Here is a 25,264-nt window from a genome sequence, read left to right on the forward strand (position 1 = left end):
AAACTCAAAACCAGATTACTCAAAAAGGCCAGAAAATAGGGCAAACAGAATTCCACCCTTCAGAGAGAAACCATGAGCTGTTTTGCTATTCTTTGAAGACTGGTCAGATTTCTTAGGAAGTAAAATAATTATTCCATTATTCTAATTCACTTAAGGGCTTCTGTTAGCCCAGGAAAATTCAGCAACAGCACAGTCCACACAGCATAATTGTTGCATGTGCTTTTCCTGTGCTTTACACTACTGATAAGGTACCATTGCCAATAGCATTTAAGAATGTTTTAATATCACCAAATCAGTCCTATTCTCACTCAAATTTCAACACAATTCATGTACAAATTGTTGTTAAATGTCAGAGCACTAAAAAGGGAAAGAATAAAATCTTACCACAGAGTCCAGCTGTAATACCTTCTTGGCCTCCGTATGATATGGGACTGGCTGAGAATAAAGGGCAGCATGGAATTGTGAAAAGGGGCCATTGAGCTAGCCTAACAGATCTGTGTGTGGAAACCAGCAGGCTGCTCCTGGTAAACCAAGAATTCTGTCCACAGATGATTTTCTCTGTGGCAAAGGTAGCTTGGAGAGGAAGGGGAAGCCTGAAGTAAGAGCACTCACAGATATCCTTGGTGTTATTTTAAATAGAAAAGTGAAGATGAAGATATTTCAAAATCTGATCTATAATATTTTTTCCCTTTACACTCTGTAAACAAGATTATTTGGTCCATGGAATACTGTATATTTTGAAAGGATCAGCATTGTATAGCTACTTTAATCTAATTGAAATGCACATTAGAAACAGAAACAGATGTATGACAAACAGCTGTATGGCAGACCTGTTCCCAAGCTTCCAGAAAACTTAGAAAATATAGTGCTTGCAAGAAAACCATTATGATAATGAACAACACTTCTAATAATCTTTTTTCTACTTAATAAATTGCAAATGCCCCTCAAGACAACAGAATCCTGAAAAATTCTTTCAAATCCAGGATCATTAGTTTGCAATTCCTAATATCCCCTTCATAAACTACTCACCTTCCTTCCTAAATAACAATTACAAACCATTTCTGAGAGAACTGGGTTTTTTAAAAGCTAAGTTAAAAATTTTTAGAAGCAGAACATGGATCTGAAGGTGGGTGTGAGAATAGATTAACCTTATTTCTTCTGGGTGGAAAGTTTTTACCACTGGATAGAGCAGAAAAGTTACTTATGCTGAAACACAGGATTTCAACCCTGATCATGAATAGAATGTTATTCCTTATAAGTATTACAGTCTTGGGAGGGGGTGCTTTATTTTTTATATCCAATGTAAGAGCAAACATTAGGACCAACACTCAAAAGAGTGGAATGCCTTGTGTGCTCTCTTTCGCAGAACACAAGCAGGTTTTTCCTCTTCTGCAATTGCAAACAGAAGCCATCAGAAGAAATAATACAACCAATGCAATAACAACAAAAAAGCCAACAACCTAAGGGAGAATGGTAAACACCACAATCAAATCTAATAATTGCACTTCAAACAGAAATTTGATTTGATGCTCATGGCACCTGGTGATCCAGGTAGGGCAGCTTTCTGAGACTGTTTCACATTCTGTATGTAGGAATCATCAGAAACTTCAGAGCTAGATATTTCCTTGGTCCCCAAATTACAAAACAATCTGGAGGAAGCATGACTTTACCACCCCTGATTAAGTTAGTGTGATGGGCTCCAGCATACAGAAAACTATTAACACAGATCAAAATCTATGCCAGTTCAGGTACTTAAATTTCACCTGTCTGAGCAAAGAAACAGTTATCAACTTTGATTCTGCAAAATGTGAATAAAAACATTTTGAAGGACTCAAAGCGCAGCCTTTCTAAAAGACTGTCCCTCACTTTATTACCCCATGACAGATATAGTGGCTTCAGTACAGAAGCATTTAGTACAGTACCTGAGAGATATTCTTGGCATTCCTCCTTATGCAAACAGATAAATACAGATTTTCTAGTTCCTGATCCTGTCAGTCAATGTCACCCTAGGAAAACTGCTCTTGGAAGCTTTTGAAATATTGGTCCAAAACCTTTTAGCCTCACTCAAGAAGCCTTTCAAGATGAAAATTTTCTCAGAACTGCTTTAATTTCAACATTATCTTCTGTTGTTGAAGAACACCTGGGACAGCTCTGGTCTGAAATATTTTCCAAAAAATGCCAAAACCAGTTGAATAATGGGGTGAAGACCACTGGAAATCACTGACACTAAGCCCCTTTTATGTAGATGTCATCTACCAATTCTCAAGTGGCCTGTTTACCCAATAAATATTTATTCTTAACCTCAGCACTGGAATCTGTACTTTCTGCAAATTTCTACACCAGGAGTCCCTGCAAAACTCAACACCACAGCTGCTAATGCAGGAATTGAAGATAAAATACAGGGATTGGAGTCTGAGCTTTTGTGTCAGACATGAACATACACTGACAGCACATTTGCAGACAGTAAAAAGGACTGAATCTGTTTGTGCATCAGGTGGTAACCACAATAGAAGCCATTAAAAACAATCTTCAGTAGTTTACATAGTAGTAAAGAGCAGAATGGAAGGACATTAGTGAAAATCACAGCACTCTTGGTCTAGGACTTGAATATCCAAATGATAGTTTTGATCAGATCCCATTTAGTTTGCTGCTGACGGGAGGCTTTCACAAATCACAGGTGCAATCAGTGGTTGCCATCAACCCACACATTCAGCACTTGTCTTCTCCTCAGCGTGTTTCAGAAAACAATTTCAATAATAACAACTAGAGAAATGACAAATTCAAAATTACCCATTATTCACCTACAGAGAGACCATTAAAGGGATCCAGATAATAATCTATTTTCAAGAATGATTTTGCAAAGATAAAATAAAACACACTACATGTGAAAAGATCGATCACTCATAACCTGTACACACATTCATCCTCCCATCCCCTGTAAAAACTTCCAGTGGACTCTTCTGGCAACAGAACAACAGGAATACTGGATTCCTACTGTATGTAACTTTCTACTGCAACTGACATTTTGGCATTATTGATATTGATATTTTGATATTTGGAATCTAAAAAAACAAAAAAAATGTAGCATTGCTGTTGAAGATGTATGCGTTTCTCTCATCTTCCTAACAGCTACCTGCTGTCATGACCTGATAAACAACCTCTGGAAAAGACAAAAATATTCAGATTACTATGGATGAAAGCATAAAAAACTAGAATAATGGAGCTGCAACAAAAACAATCACACTCCTTTCAGTATTAGTGCTGCCAATAGACTGCATGTAGAATCTCAACTACTGTTAGGAAAGAGAACTTGCCCAGGAATTCTTGGTTTCCCTCCCTTTGTGTTTGACCCTTTTAAAAATTAGCATTGCTGTTTTGCTTAGCTCTTCAGCTAATATAAAGGACCTACTCTGCAGTAAGCCACAGAGCCAGCAGCACAGCACTGAGGAAGCACTTTTTAATTTACTGCTAGAAAGCTGGCAAGAAGAACATCACACACTGGGCTAAAATCTACCTTTGAATGCACATGATCTTAATTTCACTAGGATCAACAGGACCCAGCAGGTGCAGCCTGAGAAATAATTTAGTCCATTAAATTCATGCAAATTTACATACAATCAGTGCCTTCAGAGGTTTTCTTTTGAAGGGAAAAGGAAGACAAAGGAGGTTTAAAATATTCAAAATATTCCCATGTGGATGGCTATTACTGTTTCAAATTAGGAGAAACTTTTACCTCAAAAGATATTTTTAAATATTTCAGATATTTTTAAATTTAAAAATGATCAAAATATTTGAATTCATTTTAAAGACATAAAAAACCTCAATAGATTTAAAATAAGTGTTTTAAGTGAAGGTACGCTTCTTTCATTGAAGTCCACTTCTGCTAGCATCAAACTGACCATTTACAGTGTCTTTGGAAACATTATTTATATAAATATATATATATATGTACACATTTTAAAGGAAATAAGGATAGAAAGAGGCAGAGATGCCTCAGGAAATAAGATGCCTTGCAACCAAGAAAAAATATGATCACTATTGCTGATTTCTTATTAAAATTTGTAAGATAAATCTCTGATATGTAGAGACACACAGATGTTGCATATGAAGTCTATATATAGTATAGAAGTGTGATTTCTGCTATTGATTTAATGAGAATATCAGCAGCAAGAGCCCTTCTGGGACAGAATAAAGGCTTTATACTTGTGGATGCTAAAAGACAGCCAGGTTCTGCAAGGACCAGTGTACCACCCAGTAAGTGCTGAGCATTTTATCTATTTTTTCCCTGAATGAGAATTGCATTGAAAGACAAACAAATTCTTAGTCATTAATTCCAAATGGGGGCTGTAGGCAGATGCTGTGCTGTACAAGTTTTGGGGGCTATTTTTGCAATAGTGAGAAATGTTTCAAGGAAATAGAGTGACACATTATTGACAATATTTTTCTGTTTGGTGCCATAACTCAAAACCTTATTCTGATGAATCAGTATATACATTAAATCATCCTACTTACTTTTATGCATGGCAAAGACACATCAGAAAGCATCATGTTAGCCAGTTAAACATCTGGCCAGCAGACAGCCTGAACACTGGGACACAGTGCAACAAGGAGAAGGCAGTTCAGGAAGAGTGTAATACCTGTTGGGAATGGGAATGATGGGCAGGAAAGGAATGAAGAGAAAAGCTTGGGTAGAGGACACTCACCCACTGCTGTAGGGAAGCCAGCAGCTCTCAGAATGAGAGAGTGCTAAAGAGAAGCCCTGAAAGAACACACAAGTTCTGGTCTTTTTAAAAGTTTAGAAACTCTGGCATTTTTGTATACAGCAAATAGAGTCAACTTTGCTTTTTAGTTTCTGGTAACTCAAGGAATTTCAGTTTATTTAACTGATACAGAGTTTGTACAGGAATTTCCTAAAGTTTGGTGGCCTGGACTCCTGAGTGTGAGCAGCATCTACCAACTGTACCTGCCTGTGTGTAATACAATCCCACTGCTACAAGGACCATTCCAGCCCTTTCCCTGGAAGAGAATGGGAACACAGGCTATGGGTTTGGATGCATGCTTTGAAGCTCACTGCATTTCCTCACATGCAGCAAGTCCTGTTTACTCTTGTCTAGAATGCAGATAAGAAATTGAAGTCCCTTTGTGAAAGCCCCTGGTAAAACTTGGACTAGATTCCTAAATCACGCACTTTGTAGAAAGCAGAATAAGATAATGTCTGACCAGCCAACGTTACTCAATTTAGTACAAGTTAAGTGCTGGAGAAAAAGAAAAGGAAACAAATCAACACCTTAAGACAAAAACAAAAAATAATCCAACTTTCCAGTTAATTAATTTAATAAAATTACACACAAGGTAGAAAAGCTGTGCATTTAACAATCTCAGTAATTTTAAAGGCTATAAACAGCCACAAAGACATTCTCACAGAGATGGGGGAAATATACAATGAAACCTCTGGGAAATCTTTCCCAGTGTGTTTTTTATCACCGAACGGACTTTTTAATCACTGATTTAATTTGACACATATCAAGAAATAATTTCAATAAAAAAACACTTATTTGATGAATTTGCTCTTTCCCTGATCCCCACTTTGCTTGACATTTCTGTGGAGTCCCTATCACCCATATGTCCACCACACATTCAAGGGTCAGCCTAAATGACGACTTAAAGCTTCCATACCCTTTGTGTTTATTTTATAGTCTTCCATAATAGATGTACACTGGCTACTGAGGCTGTTAACTGCAAAGACACAGTTTCTTTGATTATCAGTGTTCTCACTATTTGGTAAAACAGCCCAAAACAAGAAGTTTGAAGAGAAGACTGTTCTTGTGCTAACCAATCTGCAGCTTACGTGTGACTCTTTCTGAGCTGTCCTGGGAGAGATGAGAAAGACAACCATTATCCCTTAACTACCCATGCCATGGACCCAAAACTCTGGAAAGGTAACACAGTGCTCTTTTATCATATCAGCAAGATGATTCTGCTTTTAGGTCTATAGACATACAGAGAAATAAAGCATGTGCTGTTTCTTTAAGCAGACTGAGAGTGTGTTTACTAGGATTTCTCAATTTCTCAGCATTAAGCTTTTGAGATAGGAGGGAAATACCTATCTTGCAAGGTGAAAATAGGTCTTTAACTTCCTCAGTGTTATATTATCATTAATTACTCATGGGCCTCCTTAAAACAGACTCCACTTGTCTGCATATGTATATGCTTGTATGTATTGCAAAAACACACAAGCATGCATACATTTCATACATGTAAAACACATATGCATAATAGATATAAGTTCGAGGGTATAGCTATGTAGAAAATAACCATTAAATAATTATACAGAGGCATTTTTGATTAAAAACAGAAAAGACATGCATAAGAAAAATGCAAGAATACATAGGTTGAATCTATAAACTGGTGGAAAAATTAGTCTAGGAAAAGCTGACAGTAATAAAAAGCAGACAGTTAAAATCTTGCTGCAAACTGTCTGGTTTAAAACTGGGAATCCTGAGCATCTATTAAAGTGAAATGCAGGATCATATCAAAGAAAGGCAGAACATTAAAATAACCAGAAATGGAAAACCTAGAATATCCTCTGTTTAATTCTACCAACAAGAAAACAAACACAAATTTTACACGCTACATCACGTCACACAGCACCATAATTCAGCTACATTAAAATGAGTTTTCCTCAAAGAAAAGCTCCTATTTTGACTACACCTTTAAAAAGCTCAATGTTTGGGTTATTATATGAAGAAAAAACAAGCCTGCATCAGGAGTTGTAATTTTTTATGCTTAATTTGATAGTTCAGCACTTTTGCAGTTGAGTTTGCAGCACACACAGAGCAGTTTCCTCACGCTTTCCCACTTATTTTTCAGCAGCCAGGAATTCTTAAGCACCCTGCACAGTGCACACACAATTTGTAAGGCACTCTCCTCATCACTTGTTCAGCTTTATGCACCAAATGAGACACGCTTCAGGTTTCTATGTGCGCATCTCACAATGATGTTTTAAAATTTTATCACCTAGCTTCCAGGGAACTGAGGCTTTGAATTTATATTTGAAATACCACCTGAACGGGTGAAACATATTGGTATTCCACACACAGCCTCCTGCTGTCATTCCACTGCTGGCATGGGACAGTCTTCACCAAGACTTAGAAAACCTCATTCAATATTCCTCTCTGGAGGATCTGACACTTACTGTGAATTCTGCTCTTCAACTTAAATACCAGTGTCTGTGGCAGGCCAATTCTATCATTGCAGATACAGCATCCCTCAGGCGAGGTCCAACCTTTCTCTTGCAGTGCACCCAGGGATTAGCTTGACTTCCCCTAAATTCTCTCCAGTGCACAGTACAAGCTAATCTTTCCTGTAGGAAGCAGGAGATGGGGTTGCCATGACAACAGAGCACATTCTAGCAGTGGGACCACTGAGATGAGCTGAAAAGACGACAGTGAAACATGCACTCAGCCTTCCTCCGGGGCTACGGGCTCCTTCCTCCAGGATTTAATTCCCTTGCAAGTTTACTGACAGGCTAGGAGGTTGATTAGCTATGTATTTTGCTGTGGGGAGATTACTAGTTAAGAATATGGTTGAGAGATCATAGCATTATTTAATGAAACTGCCATTCCTCCTTACATTAAATTGCTGATTTAAGCGTGGCTGCTTTTAAACCACCGCTCTTTCATACACATTAGTCCTACTCTTGTTCAGACTAACATCTCACTGTAATACAGTCACAAGCCCAGTCCTGTGCTTCAGCTTCAGTTTTCCAGCATATTAGGCACGTTTTGATGTTCACACACACACATGCTCATGCACACATATGCAGACAAAGAGCACAGTGTAACATCTGTGTTTGGAGCTCAAAGGGTTCTGCTTGTGGGGGAGGGGGCACCGAGAAAAGCAAGGCACAGCAGCCACGTGTCTCATACAAACCACACAACAGCCACAATAAGCTTTGGGAGCCCCGTTCAGCAGGCAAAAGAAAATTGAGTAATCTATACTGTAAATATCAGCTATTTTCAGCCCCAGAATAATGTCTGAATCCTACACTTTAAAGATTTTTTTTTCTCAATGAGAATAATGGAAAGCTTTTTAAGCTCCTGCATTTCAATTATTTACACATTTTTAATTGCTCAATCAAATTTTCATGCAGAGCATTTTTCTTTGTGTTTTAATTTCTCTTGCAAAATCAGACAGCACATTATTGTGGTAAATTCCTGGGGGCTGGATCATGGCAGTGTCTTCTCCCGTTATTTCAGAAACAAGCATGTCTCAGTGAGCTTACACCTTAAAGCCACAGCAACCGAGAATTTTCAGTTTCCGATCATGTTTGGAAGCCATTCATTTGCCCAGGGTGGAATCCTGCCTCCTTTGTCCTTCCCTTTTGAGCATGTAACATGTGTGGCCACACACTGAACAGCCCATCATCAGGCAACACCAGTCCCCTCAGTACATGTAAAAGCTTAACCTATCCAAGTACAAAAGATTTGGCTGTGGATGAGCCAAATCCACACCATCTGCGTCCATTTCTCTCTCTGGAAATTTGAGAAGAAAAGAACCTCCATAAAGGTCTCTGACACAAGAAAGAGAAGGAGCCCAGGGGTTGCATTTAGCCAGAATTCCTGTAGGCAGGGAAGGTGGGGGTGGATGAAAAAATGGGAAGATGTGGAGCAGCTTTCCCTCAACAGCACATTATACAGGACAGTTGGCAGGTCAGTCACAACTAAATTCATCTTGGCAAAACACATAAGGCCAAGAATTTGGCTGGAGAGAGAAGGTTCCATGTTGGGGAGGCACCTTGATGACTGGAATGTGTAAAGAAATTTTTGGGAGGTCTGGGAGGATGGGGGCATGTGGAAGCCTGGGCGAGGATCTCTCAATGATCATCAAATCCTGGTACTACACTGATTGCATTTACAATGAGAAGACCTCTGACAAAACCCAACCAAAAAACCACCATACAATTCCTTTTCCAAGGCCATGCAATATCACACCTCCATAACCTTGGAAAGTATCTCAGTGTTACACAACCCCTTTAAAGTTTAACCTTAATTTGGATTTTACCATGTGTCAGGAATATATATATACACACAACAGTATCCCTCAGAATCTGCTGGCTCTGACTCATCCCACAGCTTGCTATGAAGATGAATTACACCACACAGTATAGCACCTGTATTTATTATCATCTAATTAGTGTTAGGTTTTACTTTTTTTTCTACTTTTCCACTCAAGTTCTATCCAACTGGAGAAATGCCAAATCATGTAAGCGACATATGGTTTTGCTTTTGAAATCATCCAGCCAGAATTCCCAAATACTGAAAAATCTTTGCTTAAATAACTTTCAGCTTGAAAGACAATATTTTACACCTTCAATTCCAGTGGGAAACACTGATATTTGTAGGTATGCAAATTGGTTTTGAGGGAAAGGGGCACATAATCAGATGTTGAATGATGTTATAGATTTTTCCTGTCACATGCTGTCTCCTCACAATCTAAAAAGAACAGTTAACAGCAAGATTAATGCTGCGAAAATAGCTAAACTACTATTATGGTTAATGAAAGTAAGGTTCTGTTTCTTTTTTGTTTCACAAGCTATGACTGTAGAAACCAGTAAATATTGCCCTTAGAATGCAATCATTCATTTCTCAGTGTTCATGCGCAGATCTTCCACTTAACAATACTGTATCCTGTGTTCCTGGAAATTCAGTCTTTCAGCCAGGTACAAAACATAAGTATTATGTTCATTAAGTTGTTGGATAGGGAATGGATTCCCCTGCTGGGACCCTAAACAAGTAACACCCAGTTACTAAATTTGGCCCACACTATTCCTGACCACATTCTTTTCATTTCTAGCAAAAAGTTCTTGTTTTATTTCAGATGAATATCCAAATCATTCTCTCAGCAGGAACACATGCTCTTACATAGATGTGAAGTAACAAAAGGAATTTAAATGAGGTAAATTTGGAGATCTCCTGGAACACCCAAGAGCTTACAGGTATTCTTATTGTATCCATATATCCCTGGGTATATCCAGGAAAAGGCAACTGTTTTAGTGAACCCAGATGGAACATGCCACAACAGGGGATAAGAAAAAATGAAAGCTGAGGACATGTATGTAAGTGGTCTATTCTAACTAAGAAACAACACTTAAGTGTAACACCCCAGAAGCAGAGCAGCACATTTCTACGGCTTGAGTGGAATAACCAGCTCTAGGCCCTTAGCAGAAAATGCCCCCACCAATCTCTTAGGTCTCTCCCAGCTTTTTCAAAGGTAAAATCTACCTTAATCAAGACTGGAGTCTGAATTTTGCTCTTTGTTTACCCTCTTGCTTGTAAGAGGATGAGTGGTGAATGCACAACAGCCCCTTTTCCTCCCAATAGCTCACTCACAGCTTAAAAACAAGATGTGGAAGGTCAGAGAACACATCTTGTCCTGTGTTTCTGCATAGGTTCGCAGCTTTGACCTCAAATGAGGAGTCTGAGGATTTCACATTGAAAATAAACAAGAAAAAAGACAAGAAAATAAAAATAAAACTATATAGAGATTCAACAAGAAAGGTGGACATGAGAAAGCGAAAGCTTTTGTTTTGATTTCCTGTCTTTTTATTATGCTTAACTGTGAAATCATAATTGAATTCTCAATTTTATAATATAATTTTTATACATAGCTGCTCACAGAATCCTTTGAAATCTGTGGATGAAAGAAAATATCACTCTGCTTTTTAAGAACTATTCATTTGAGATTAAACAGTGCTAAATGCTGAGCCTTGAACAAAAGGCTTAAGCACATTTAAGACTTGCTGAAATTGAGCAACAGTGCCCAGTACTTTACGGGATGAAACCTGCAATTTGGGGGTTTAAATCACCTAATTCCCTACCCTTTCCCTTTTCTTTTAAAATATACCTTGGGAACTGTGATCCTGCTTTTGTCAGATGAATTGGTCGTACGGAACAGAGTGACCTTCAGTCCTTGTGTAGGGACACATCAAGCAGCAGCCTACACCCAGCGCAAGCTGTGCCACCAACTCCTGACAGCAAACACAGACTTCATCTTCTAAGCACAGAACTAATGGCTAATCACAGAGCTAATCACCTGCATACACCTGAATTCATAAATGAAAAAGATGGTTTTTCTTCTTTGCCTCAAGACTGTAACAAAATTGTTCTTAATAAACACAATCTGGTTTGTGGGTTTTTTTAAATGTGTCATACAATTAAGCACTTCCCACCTATAAGTTTACCACTGGATCATTTAGGCAATTGGGACACATTTCCAGCACCTCTCACACTTCTTTTCCCCCTCCCTGTAGTTCCTCTGAGTTCACTGACTTTACTCAAGGTTTACAGATAGGAGTAGGTATCATCACAGTAAGTGTTCATGACCTTTGAATCAAATTATTTTGGAAGTAATGACACTTTTCAGAAGACAGGCTTTTTTTAATATGCAAAATGATAAAGAGTGCCGTGATTTCATTCTAATAGCCAAAGAAACTTATACAGAAAAACTAAAACAGCCTGTAATTGTAAAACTGTGATATAATTTTATCTCCTTAAGCAAATGCTTTGCATTTTATGACCATAGTGCAAATGTAGAAGTACTTGCTGAAGGGATAAAGCCACCCTATTGCGAGACATGGACAACACTGAATGACATTAAATCATTTATACACTGAAATCATAAATGCAAGATGAAGTCAGATGTCTCAGTAGGATGTTCTTTTCTCTAGATCTTTAAGATTAGTTAGATTAGTTTATCAGATTGGGAGTTGTGGAGAGGCCTAGAAAAGATAAAAGTGCTCTTTCAAATGTTTGTTGCTTATATAGTTTAAAAACTGAATTTCATAACTTTTCTAAACAGACAGCAAGACTGAACTGAGAAATCTCCAGAGGTGCCTTCCAAATTCACTATTCTGTGATTCTGTGAGTTACATTGACTACTTTGTGGCAGTAGTCTCTGGTGAGCAAGGGCAACAATAAAAGATTCCACCATACTTCTCTCAGATGGACATTCTTATTCAAAAAGAGGATATATAGAAAAGAACACTGACTTTGAAATACATTATATTTCCAGCAATAAGCCCTTAGCACTCTCCTGCAAGAGGAAAACAACAGATACAGTCTCCCAACGTTGACACAAGCCAACAGCCACAGGCAGGATGGAGAAGAAAGGGAGTGTGTTTCTGTGGGATCTCAGCACCTCAGGACTGATGTGCAGAGTGACCGAGACCACCCTTGGGGGGCTCGGGAGTCTTGGAATGTTGCCAGAAGTGTCTGGTGGCTGGACTTTCATCCTGCAAGGGAGACGACACTTGTATGAGGATGGGAGGATTTCACTGGGGTGAATGGTGAAGGGATAAGTTAATTAGAGAGTGAAACACAGGGTTTAATATTTCTGTACTGGGGGGTCTAAAGAAGTAAGATGGAGGAATTGGGGCGTGTCCTGTCCTCCTTCTTCTTCTTCTTAGCCTCCATCTTCTGTGGTGATGTTGGCACTTTGGGATTGGTTATTACTAAAAGTGCACAGGTCAATAAGGGCAAAAGGTATTGGGGAAAATTGATAAATATTGTATACGTAATTTCGAGTATAAAGATAGGTGACTGCCCCGGGGGCTCTCAGCGTGCTCATGGCTGGCTTGCTGTGCAGACCTCTGTCGGGCCAAGAGAAAATCTTTTAGATAAACAACTAATAAACACTGAAGACAGAGAAAAAACCTGAAGCCTCTTCTCGTCCTTTGGAACGCGGGCTGCCCAAGGCCACCCCGGGCCTTTCCAGGTCATTAAAACAGCCGAGAAACCAGCATGTTTCCCTGACTTACCCTCCCACCATCCAGCTCCATTGTCACAGAATCCTGGAATCAATTAGCCTGAAAAAGATCTCTAAATCATTGGGTCCAACTTTGACCAATCAACACCTTGTCACAAGGTGACAATCCAGTCATTTCTTGAACACCTCCAGAGACAGTGACTCCACCACCTTTCTGGACAGTTCATTCCAATGTTTGAAAATCCTTTCCATGAAGAAATGTCAGACAGAGTACATTGTGTTACTGTGCTCTTGCAGAGAAGCCCTGTTCTTCAGGGCAGTTTTATACCAATGTTTCAAGTGAAGATCTCTGATTTTTTTCATCTGCAGTACCCTGGATACCAGCTGCAGCATTGCAAGATTCACATCTGCTATTTTCCATTTCAAAGCAAGATGGTTTGAAGGTCAGATAATTTTTTTGTCTACCTAAAATGTAAGTGTGAGCCTTAAGTTCAACATTCCCAGTTAGGAAATTCAAGGCATGTGTACTTAAAATATTTAAATTAAATACAATTTGGGTACTATCACAAAAAGGTTGCATTTAGGACCATGTAAATTTGGATAAATGGAAATGTTCAACCCTCTGAGATAAAAAAGCAAACTCATGTTTTGCAAGCTCAGTGTTCTTGCTGTTATACAGAGTTGAAGTATACCGTTCAATTTATAGCACAAAACATGCCAGAGTTCAAGGAGTGTCTGGATGACACTCTCAGTGATATGATTTAGGTTTAGACAGTTCTGTGAGTTCTGACAGTTCAAAGAGTTGGACTTGATGATTCTTATGCATCTCTTTAAAAGAGATATTCTTGAGATATTCTATTGTTCTCAGATTCATATATTTATATTTAACACTATTAAAGAAGCTAATTGATTTCTGTTTATTATTAGGAATTGCGTTCTACAAGCTCGTGCCTTTGTGCATAAGCTATACAAATGGGCAAAGTATCATGCAGTAGTTTTCAGACAAAAAAAAACCCAAACCTCCAGGGTATTTATTGCTTTATTCTTTCAGTATTCATCTCTTCACTCAGAAAGCAGCATCTCTGTGACACACTCTACAGTCTGACTTTTTCACCTGATTTTAGGAATCCAGGAAATCTAAGCTTTTATTGTTTGAGCATTAAAGAAATTCAAATACTACCTTTAGTTAAGAAAGGAAAACCTAATCTAGATTAGCTTTATTGAAGCAACTTCTGCTTCATTGCTCATATTTATGACATTATGGGAAATTATCAGTATGATAAATGCTTTTTGTAGTGCTCATGGTTTCAAATGAAATTAATTTTAGAAGCTGCATCAAATTTCCTTCTTATTACTCCAAATCATGTCACTATGGTACTATGGATGACCCCCAGTGCATTTCTGTGTTTAAATGTGTTTATGTCTGTTTTCAATGTAACAGGAAGTCTGGTTTCCAATTATTTAATACTTGGTCTTCTTAGAAATGTACAGCTTCTTTTCCCATATATATCAATTTAGTTTACTGTTGAGGAGAAAGACACTGACATAAAAGAAGTTGGAAATGGATGCAAAAACATATAATGAGATGACTGAAGTTTCTGTAAACAAACAATTTGGAAAGACCAAAAATGCCCTTTTCCCAGTCATGCCAGGCAGATATTCTATTTAAAGCTCCCTGAATGGCTTTCACAGAATCACAGAAGAGTCTGGCTTGGAAGGAACATTAAAAATCCTCTAATTCTAACCCCTCTGCCATGAGCAGTGATGCCTTCCACTAGATCAGGCAGCTGAAGTCAAAGCCACCTCCAACCCGAGGCCTTAAACACTTCCAGAGATGGGGCATCTGCAGCATCTCTGGAACAACCTGTTCCAGTGCCTCACCACCCTGGCAGGAAATAATTTTTTCCTAATATCTAATCAAATGTACCCTTTTTCAGTTGAAAGCCATTTCCTCTTGTTCTGCCACTATATTAATTATGAATTCAGAGGAGGAGAAAACATTTTAAATAATTTCTGTCTTAAAGATCACGGTAAATAACAAAGTTTACACAAACCTTATTTGCTGATGATGTTTCTCATGGGGTTGTCATTTATGACAGACACACAGAGAAATCAAGATCAGGTAATACAAAAAGTTAGTGGCTCAGAAAAGTGACAAAAAAGCCTCCCAGTTATTTATCTTCTAAAATCTAAGGATAAATACTTGGTAAAAGATCATGAAGATCAAGATTGAAAGTGAAGCAGCTTATGCTCTATTTCTTTGCTTGTCTATAAAGCAAGAAGGATATGCTATCCAGCTCTGGCTTGACACAGCATCATACTAAAGGAATACCCAATATGGGGAAAGAATTGAAAATTCACATTTTCATTCTGGTTCAGTGGACATCAGGTATTTGAAAGAAATTTACTCATGTTATCCCATGGCTGCTGAATGACAACTGAAGAAGAAAATAAGGTAAAGAAAGTGCAAGCTGTAAAACAGATAGTTCACAAACTATCAGATACAACCTTTTAAGCACAGCTGATCTGTATCCAAATACCTGCATTGGTTCTTTGCTTGGCTATGAGGTGCAGCTCTGGAAGACTTCTATGAGATGATGAAGCAATAATATTTCAAATGGACATGAGGAAGAGTATGAAGAAAACTACTTCCCCTTGATTTTTCCATCTTGTTCCAAAGTGCTGTTAAGTTTCATCAGCAGGTATAGAAAGAATAATTCTTTGGACCTGAGAGATGCAACAGCTAAACTAATTTCTAGAGGAGAATCATGTAATTCTCATTTAAATTGTTATCTTACATCACCAGAAGAGAAGGCAGTTGACTGGTTCAGAACAGCTGGCATTAGACTCAAAGAATGATATGAAGAAAATATTTCAAGGACATCTACCCTGAAGCAAACCACTTAGGCACTGCAGATAAGAAAGACAAACAAATGAAGTTGAGACATGAGAGCATTACCTGGGCCAAAATCTCTGCTTACTCCATCTGCCAGCTAATGCTCGCAGATAGATGTCAATGTTAAGGAATATCTAATGGGGTCAGAGGGGGGCTAGTGCCATAAAACTGACCTAAGAGTACTCACCATGGAGGAGGAATGGGAGCGGGAATGGGATATCACATCCACAGTGTATCCTCTAAAACAGAAACACCAACCAGCCTAATGTCCCCTATGCAAGACCAAAGAGATGAGGGTAATTTCAATGCCTATTGCTGCCAGCCTGGTCCCATCCATGCAGTGCAGCAGAGGGATGTGGGGGGGGGCTATTGTTAGCTCCCACCCACGCATCAGTTCTGAAACTCCCACCAGTAAACACGATTCAGGGAGACTGCTCCCCACCAACGTTCACGTTACATAAAGGCTTTGATTATATCAAAATGAGAATGGCAACATTTTCCTCCTGCATCTCAGACTTACAGATTTTCAGTAACAAAGTCCCTTTGATTTTCTTTTTTTTTTTTTTATTTTTGTTCACATTTCCTGCCACCAAATCACTAAAAGGTCATGGATACACAGAGAATCACTGTCTAACGCCAGTGCCCTGGGGTGCTGGTTCCTCATGAGAAGGCTGGATGTGTTCTTCTGGCTTGCTTTTGCAGAGCTGGTACACTGGTTTGACATTGCCAGCAGGCACATTTGCAGGGCTGCCTGCAACACCTGCGTCTCCACTGAGCTCTGCCTCCCAGGCATGCAGGAGTGTTTCACTCTCTGCACAAAGAGGGGGACAAGGCTGGGCACAAGCAGCTCCAGCTGCAGCACGGTGCAACCCCTGAGGAGCACGCCTAAGCACTTCAGTGCCTGTTTGGGGGAGGCAGGCACATGCAGTCCAGGCAGTGACCCCTCACAGTTTACTTTTTCTTTTAATGAGCATCACCAAACAGAGACAGGCCTTTTGTTTTAGAGAGATTGCTCTTGCCATCTGAGAAAGGTTAAGGAAAAGAAAGTCAGGGTGTCAGCAGTATACAAGAGGGGAAATAAACCGAGAATAAAAGGGACTGAAATGAAGAGCCAAGGAGCTGCCTATTCTTTGTCCTCAAGTAGTTTTTCTTTTGTTTGGTTAGTCTGGGTTGTTGGTTTTTTTTTTTTCATTTCAGCTTAATATATATGTACAGGTGTCTGCATTAGGACTTACACACTCCGGCTTGCATCAGGTCACCATTACAGCAGCAATGTACCCATACATGCGAGTTCCCATAAAACCCCTGGCCTAGAAGGTTACTGCTGGATCAAGCAGGACAAGAGAGGAAATACATAGATTTAAAGCAATATTATCCCTTCCATTATCCAGACAAGAACCAAGACCAAAAAATCAAGAAATCTGACCAGGGCAAACATTACTAGGAAAGAAATGCAAAACCTTCAAATTCCTGAATCTGCATCTCCCCTTCTCATGACCAGAGCAGGGATTGCACACTAGTCACTTCCATAATGCTACTTTTGCTGTTAAGCCATTTTTTTCTAGCACACCAACAAAGGTAATTTTTTACAGAGGTGCATTTATTTCTCTGTGTAACTACTGGTGCATCTAATAACATACTCTTCATTAAAAAAAAAAAAGTTGCAAATTGTCAGCAGTAACAGACTCTAAAAAGCCTCAGGATGGTTGAATTGAGCATGTTAGCACACAATAATCAGATGCTTTTCAGTACAGAATTCCACTTCACTGATGACAAAAAGCATATTAAGCAATTAGAAGAGGTAAAACAAAGATTTAGGTCACACTCAGTGTTTATGTTGGTTCATGAGGATAATTAGGACAACATAGACCAAAAATCAAACAGCAAGTTTGCAATACAGTGTGCAACTGAACCTTTTCTTCCTGTTTTGCTACAGTCTGTCTCATGCTCTGCTAGGTGAAGGGAATCCCATCACTTATTTTATCTGCAGGACTTTGTTTCCTTGATACTATGCAGTGTATTCCATCAAGTATTTGACATCTAGATGTGATGTCTGGAAATCTAAAATCAAGCACAAATAATCACAGTGGGTCAAGCAAAGATTCATCTGGCCAAATATCTCAATTTTAAGCAGATGTTGGGCAGAAGACCGTACAAATGGCAAAATACAATGATTTCTCCCCTACTACATCCTTGCAGCTTTCAGGAATCAATGCTTTATCATCTTCTCCGAGAGAATTTTTTAAAAAATATATTGAATAGCCATCAGGTGATCTATGCTTTAAGACTATGTCCACTTCAGGTTTTCTTGCTTCTGAACATTTTATGACACTAATACCTCAACTTAGTGATTGCCTGTGTGCAAAAATACCTTTTTTAGATTTTTATGATCTCACTGCTTGATCATTTTATTGTGACCCAATTTTTACAGTATGAGAAACAGTATATAATAACACCATATTTACCACTACACACCACTTGCAACTGTACAAACCTCTGCCATACCACTCCCCCAGGCATACTTTTCCCTAAAATGAAATGTCCAGGAGTTTATTTAATGTCTCTTAATTTCACAACTATTTCTTTTATACATCTTCATAATGTCTTCTCTAGGCCTAGAGCATTTTGTGATAGTATTTGTTTTGTAACATAAGTTTTCAAGGTGCAATAATGCAATTAAGTTCAAGGAAGCACACAGAATGTAACATCATAATGGATTCATATTCTGTATGCAACTTTTTTTGTTTAAGCAGAGTTTTAAGAAGCAGAGAAGATTTTAGCTAACATTTCTCCCTAAGTGTACAAATATGAGATCAATTTATGTATAAAAGATTAACAAGCTGTAGATTGAGAAGTCCAAATCTGCTACTCTTCCATAAAAAGCTATCAAATTCTTCTGCAGAAGAACATACAAGCTGTTTTTAAAGTTCACATCAGTGGCTCTGATGAACTGGACCCACACTACAGACTGTCAGGATACACAGATATATATTTCCAGCTAAGAAATCCCACACAGGAATACAGCAAAATTTAAACTCTTTAAACTCTTCCCTCCTCTGTTTAGCATACACCTCTAAGAAATGTCAAAGAACACATCACAGATGATCTCAGCTTTTGTATGGTAAATAAGGATAAATCCTTAAGAAAGCTTATTCCCAAACAGTATGGAGTGTATAAAAAACTGAAGTTACATGTGCAAACAGGTAGGAAACCAAAACTGTTCAGTCAGTAAACTATAATATACCAAAAAGAGGATGCATCCTAACTGTATCTTCATATTATTGATTCTACAGTTAAGGCCTTAAAATTTCACAGTATGAAAAGATATTGGCAGTCATGCACTGGTTACTATCCTAGAAGATCCCCAGGAGATGGTATTTATTTAGGTAGAAAACTATTTCTGAGGATAGCCTCCTGGGAGATCCAGTACATCTCTTCCTGAGCCTCCCGAGGGGACAGCAGTCAGACAACCACACTTCAGCATCCTGCAGTACAACACAAACAACATAATGCAGGACATTCACTCAGGACAAGCAGACAGCCACTGTCAGTGGCTCATTAGGCTGTCACAGCAAGTGAAGGCTTCACACAGGGATATTAGTATTCCAGTCACTGAATCTACAGTATATAGAAAAGTTGTCTTTTCCCTTCACATATTTACATGTATATTACTCTATACCAGAGGGAAACCCTTTCCAAGGCTGTCTTTCACCCAACTTGCAGCATACAAACCCAGGTCCTGTCTCTAAGGCACAGGCCTGAGGCTATTTAATTTATAGACACTCTAGCCTTAAGTGAAATACACAGTACGTCGATTCAGTCAATAAAACCAGCACCAATTATGGCTTTTTCCAGCATAGTATCCATATCCAGTTCACTGTATCTCTGGCATTTAAGAAATGCATTTTATATGAACACCACATCTAATTTAAGTTGCTAAAGTTTCTGATTTTACAGATTAAGTGAAAAGAACTTCAGAAATCTGAATTACTTAACCATAAGTTTCACTTTCATGATATCAAGTGCCCCAAATTAGAAGCCCAAGATTCTCAAAATTACTAGAGTAATAGATTATGAATAAATAAGTAAATCCCCAAATCTGCACTGTTTAGCAAAATGGATTTTTGCATTTCATTTAAGTGTTTCATTGGGTCTTGCTTGAATGAGCACTTCTGCTTACAGCTCGCCTAAAAATCAACCACATTTTCTGGAGAACAGAAATTAAAAATGAAAAATAAATAAATAGATAAATGGATAAACAAAACAGCTCTTCTTGTTAATTTAGTCAAACTTGTTGTCAACAAACAAGAGGAGCTGGAAGCCATTGTGCAGCAGGAACAACTAGAGCTTGATGATGGTGGTGATTCAGCTGAGTGGTTTTGGGTAAGAATGAGGGGAAAGGCCAGCAAGGCAGTGTGATGGTGGGAGTCTGTTATAGACCACCCAAACAGGATGAAGAGGCAGATAAAATATTCTAAGGGCATATGGGAGGAGTCTCACTATCACTATGTGTTGTTCTCCTGGGGGCCTTAGATATACCAGATGTCTGATGGAAATACAACACAGCAAGGAGGAGACAGTCTAGGAGGTTCCTGGGAAATGTAGAAGAAAACTCCCTGAGAGGGCTGGTGATTGAGCCAGTTGGGGAAAATGCCCAGCTGGACCTGTTTGTGAACAGAGAAGGACTGGTGTGTGCTGTGATGGCTGGAGGCCATCTTGGGCATAACAATCACAAAATTATAGTTTCAGGTTTTGGAGAAGTAAGGGGAGGTACTAGCAGGACTAACACCTTGAATTCCAGAGGACAGGCTTTGGCCTGTTCAGGAGACTGGTGGATAGCATCTCTTGGGAGGCAGTCCTGAAGGGTAAAGGAATCCAGAAAGGCTGGACATTCTTCAGGAGGGAAATCCCAAAGGCACAGGAGCAGGCTGCCCTCATGTGCAGAAATATGAGCTCATGAGGAAGAAGACCTGTCTGACTGTTCATTAGCACTTGCTATGCTTACTACTATCCCTTTTATAGATGTGGCACTTAGGGACATGGTTTAGTGTTGGACTCAATGATCTTTTCCAACAATTTCTATGATTCTATATCTGCCAGTGTGAGAAAGTGTTGTGTTTTTTGCAGTCAACAGTATTCCTCTCATCTGCTTCTAATGCCTTTGTTCTGGCAGAGGTCCCAGCCTGCAATAGAAGTGAGCATAGCAAGTGCTAATGAACTGCCTTTTGATTCCTCATCCTCTTCTTACAGAGAAAGGAAGCCAGAGGATGGAAATTTGCCCCATTCTACCCAGGGGAAAAAGGATAGTAAGGTGCATTTTCCAAGTCCAAATATTCTATATTCTTTTTTTCCCCCCAAACCGTGTACTTGCAGAAACAAAAATGAAACTGTGAAGGTGTTCACAATACTGCTGACATAGACACAGGGAATAAAGCTTTGAAGAGATTAATCACCAGCTCGGGCAAAAGAATAACTAGAAATTCAAACATCTGGAGAAAATGCCATGCTGGCTCCACCCTTTCTGCCATATAATTCCATTTAGACACTATATTTTAGAGCTAAGAAGAAAAATGTTCCCATTAGTTTTGCTACATTGAGACCCTGTAAGTAATGCCCCATTAGCCTCACATAGCTTACATCTGCTTTTACTTAAATATGAAAAACATAATAGCCCATGCCCATGGTGTATCTTGTATCTTTTCTGTCCCTCACACTTATCATTTTTCAGCATTCATTCCTCTCAAGTATAGGATGTTCAGGAGGAAAGCCAGACAGTCACAGTATTTTGCCTGTTACCCAGCACTTTGGGAACCACTACAGACATCACAAAGTCTGTGTGTGGACCTAGCACCAGAAGGGTTTCTGGGGACTATTAAGAGAGATGATGATGATAACATTAATAAGAGTAGCTACAGTAACAACAATTATAATTATATGTAGTTTTCAATTACATGAACACAAATAAAATAACTTTTCATCCAGGAGCTATGAGGTGGTGAATGGATGCTAATGAACAGGATAGATAGACAAATGGCTGGAGAATGCACCCTTTTCCTCACTTTTCCCAGCTACTCTGGCTAAATCTGTTTTGCTCTAACCAGCTTCCAACTTCTTTGGAGTCCTGACAGCAACTTCACACTACCCTTCCCCTGAACCCCTAGAAAGGGCAGAGCAGCTCCACCACCTGCTCTCTCAGGGGAATCCCTGTTGGGATGCTGGCTCCACACTCCTGCAGAGAGACACCTCCTAGAACTGCCTTGAATGAATCTGCTCTTTTACCTTTTATGCAAAGGACTTACTCTCCAACAGTCCAATGAGGAAAGCAAAGTTATTCTGAAAAGAACTAATTTCACTGCTCTTTCTTAAGGAAAGCTTTGCTCTCTTCAAGTGTCATTTCCACTTTAAACTGAAGATGGAGAGAAATTAAATATTTCCACAAAGGGCAATAAGTGAGAACTATCTTGGGCATGACTTATGTACACAGTGGACGTTTACACACAGGTTTATGGAAAACCTTAGTTAATCATTTACACTGAGTTATTCTGCTATCACACTAACAATTTCCTCTCCTATTAAAGAGGTGTACTCATAGTAAGCACTCTGACTAGTGAGAGTCAGGTCTGAATACATTAAGAAATATTAAGGTTGACAGATGCATCCATCAGATTTTTTCCCAGTATAATAAATAGTCCGAAAAAAGAGACACACTTTGAAGGTTTTCTTTTACCTTAGCTATCAGCCACAAGCTACTGGCTTCACACACAGAACTAACTGAAGTCACTACACTGTCACAGCCCTCATCTTTCAGTGAGGGAGGAAAACTGTGCACAAGGGAAGAGTCAGCATTAGGCTAAGAACTGGGGGAGTGCAGCAGTCACAATACAGTCAGAAAACAAACAATATTTCACTACAAGACCCAATACTCACACAATATACAATAAATAGTTCCACTAAGATGTATCCCAGTTCAACAAAGCACCTAATACAGCTAAGTACACATCAGGAAAGTTTTACAAATATTCTGAATCAGGCCTTGTTTGTATTCTTTTGCAGCTGCTTTTGTGACAATGCCTGTGCTACCATCTTCTTTCAAAAAAAAGCACAGGGTACTGTTCCATGACTTGTTAGGCCACAGCAAAAAGGATGTAAAACATTTTGCTGAATGGGAACAGACAGTCGTGAACATTAGCTAGGTCTCAAAGGGATCTTCTCATGACCCAGCTTGAATCCCTACAAACTCTAGGTAAGGAGCTCATGAATCACAGGGAACTGCAATTTACCCATTTTGTTTGGTTTTTGTGTTTGTTTTGACTGAAAAGAAGTATTTGTCACCTGATGGTGACACTGGAAAAAAGTCCTTAATATTATTTTTTATCCCATTTGTCCTACTGAGTACCTTCTTGTTCCTGTGATAAATAACTAGACCTAAAGTAAAGGCAGCAAAATCTACTTCCCACTTGCTGTTAGAAATCAACAAGGTATCATACTACGGTCACTGAAAAGAAGGTTTGAAGACTGATTTATTTTCTGAGAAATAAAAAAATCCTCAAAGGCATATAGAATTCAATAATGCTATAAGAAGCCACTAATTGTAGAACAATTTCATTAAAACATTGTTTGCTTCAAGGTTAACCACTAAGAAATATATTCTACCCAGTGAATTACTTTTTAATATAGTTGGCAATTTTCTAAGTCACTCTTCAGTTGTGAGTTTTACATTTCAATTCTTCCCTACTTCAGTTAAATATGACTTAATTAAAAACAATTCTCAGGGGTTAAAACTCAGATAATTTAAATTATACACCTCACAAAGCAAACTATATTTAATAGGAAGCATTTTCTTTTGGATTAAATATTTTTAATACTTGCAGAAATAATTGATGTTGGTGGAATTTTGATATCAGTAGACCTCTAGTGGCTATTACAGTAATTGATGGTTACATTATGTTTTTAAATACAAATATGCTCTTCAGAAAACAAAACAGGAGAAAATCCACAAAAGAAAAACTGCAGCAAAATGTTATTAGAGTTATTAACCCATAGTAAATGCCTGCATAATTTCACAACTCTTACGCAGGGAGTAGATAGAGACCTGGTTCTCATTGATTTTTAAGAGAATTACACAGCTAAATACCTTTGCAAATTTAGTCATCAAAACCCAATTCTGAATCAGCAGTGGACATTTTAAAATTTTCTGAGATTAATACATAAATATTTGCCAAACATTCTGAAGGGCCTATTTAGAAATTGAGTCTTTAAAGGAACAGGGAAGCTCTTGATGGCTCCCCAGCCAGGGCAGGAGTCCTCACTCTGCCCACACATCCTGCCTGGAGAGACCCCAGAGCTGCAAGTCAGAACTGCTCTGCAGAAGGCTTGGGACCATCCCCAGTCTGGACTGTGGGACAGGAGGACTTTGTCAGATGGTGTAGCTAGCCATGACTCCAAGCAAGAGAGCCAGACACTGTCATATGTGGAGCCAGATATTGTCAGTATTTAGTAAAATATCCTTTTTAATGATTTTTCATTCATTTTGGCTAAACTGTCATATTGCAGTGCCTATCAGCAAGTGTAAAATAGATAGGATACCCTGAAGTGATTTAGTAAAGGAACCAGTAAAGGGCAAGTCTCAATGACCTTTGAAAAATCAGTCTACATTAGCTTAATGCAATCTCAAAGACATGCATTTCATGGCTGAATAAGGGACACTCAGCTGTAAAGTTGAAGCTTTTGCTCATTTAATTTGCTTATTTAAAGTTTTTGTCATGACATTACATTCCCCTACATTATCTAAAATGCAGCTCAGGATTTTTATCTTTCCCATACTCCTCAATAGGAAAGAGTCAGATTTTCCACCAAATCCAGAAAGGCAAAGAGGACAATCTATATGAATATATCTGCATATTAGCCATCTTATCCTTCCTGCCCATGTGACTAGTTAAAAGGCTTTTGTGATATTTAGGCCTAACAAACACTTAATGGCTTTTACAGATGGTATTAACTATCTTTTTCTCTCAGGCAATCAAAGGGGTTTATCTCCTAAGAAGAAACACTTAGACTCATACAGTATTAGTAAGAAAGCAATATTAAAATCAAATTCTCATTGCCTGAGGGCCTCCCACTTGCTCATTAAGAGACTTCACTTTAGTTAGTTTTCTCATACTATTTCTTTCAGATACATTTTAGATTCAGAGTAGCTGTCTCCCTCACATAGCAGTACACCTTCACACTAAAACCAAAAAGTCTAAATCAAAATTGTTCAACAGATTTCTGTGTGGTCTCCATATGCTGATGAAAAAATGATAAATCATATGAACAATCTGAAAAGTTGACTCTTATTTAAAAGACAATTGTGTCCACCTGTGCATGAAATCTACTGCCTTCTGATGGACCTTTGTGTCAAGGTGGCTTTCACAACTTAAAATCGTCACAAAAGCATGATTTTTCACCAATTGTGTAGATTTAGAATATAAAGAATATTCAGAGAATATCTTCTGGATATATTCATAACTTTGCACATATTTGTTTACACTAAGACAGAAAATGCAACACTGACAAAAAGGTGAACCTTTAACATGAAATAGGGTTTTTTAAAAGGATGGAAAA

At 38.5% G+C, this 25,264-nt stretch overlaps 1 protein-coding gene across 5 annotated transcripts in view; it reads right to left on the reverse strand.

Moving 5' to 3' along the window:
• The window catches only part of NOL4 (nucleolar protein 4), a 187,445-nt gene that overhangs the window by 92,086 nt on the left and 70,095 nt on the right, over positions 1 to 25,264 (reverse strand). Inside the window, exon 1 of one of the 5 annotated variants that reach the window (XM_063168237.1) lies at positions 7,196 to 7,276. The exons of the other annotated variants lie outside the window; for them this stretch is intronic. The gene's annotated coding sequence lies outside the window, so the exon portion shown is untranslated. Of the gene's footprint in view, positions 1 to 7,195; positions 7,277 to 25,264 lie in introns of those variants that run through there. 5 annotated transcript variants of the gene reach the window in all.

This window comes from Melospiza melodia, chromosome 1 (genome assembly GCF_035770615.1).
Source record: "Melospiza melodia melodia isolate bMelMel2 chromosome 1, bMelMel2.pri, whole genome shotgun sequence".
NCBI lineage: Eukaryota > Metazoa > Chordata > Aves > Passeriformes > Passerellidae > Melospiza > Melospiza melodia.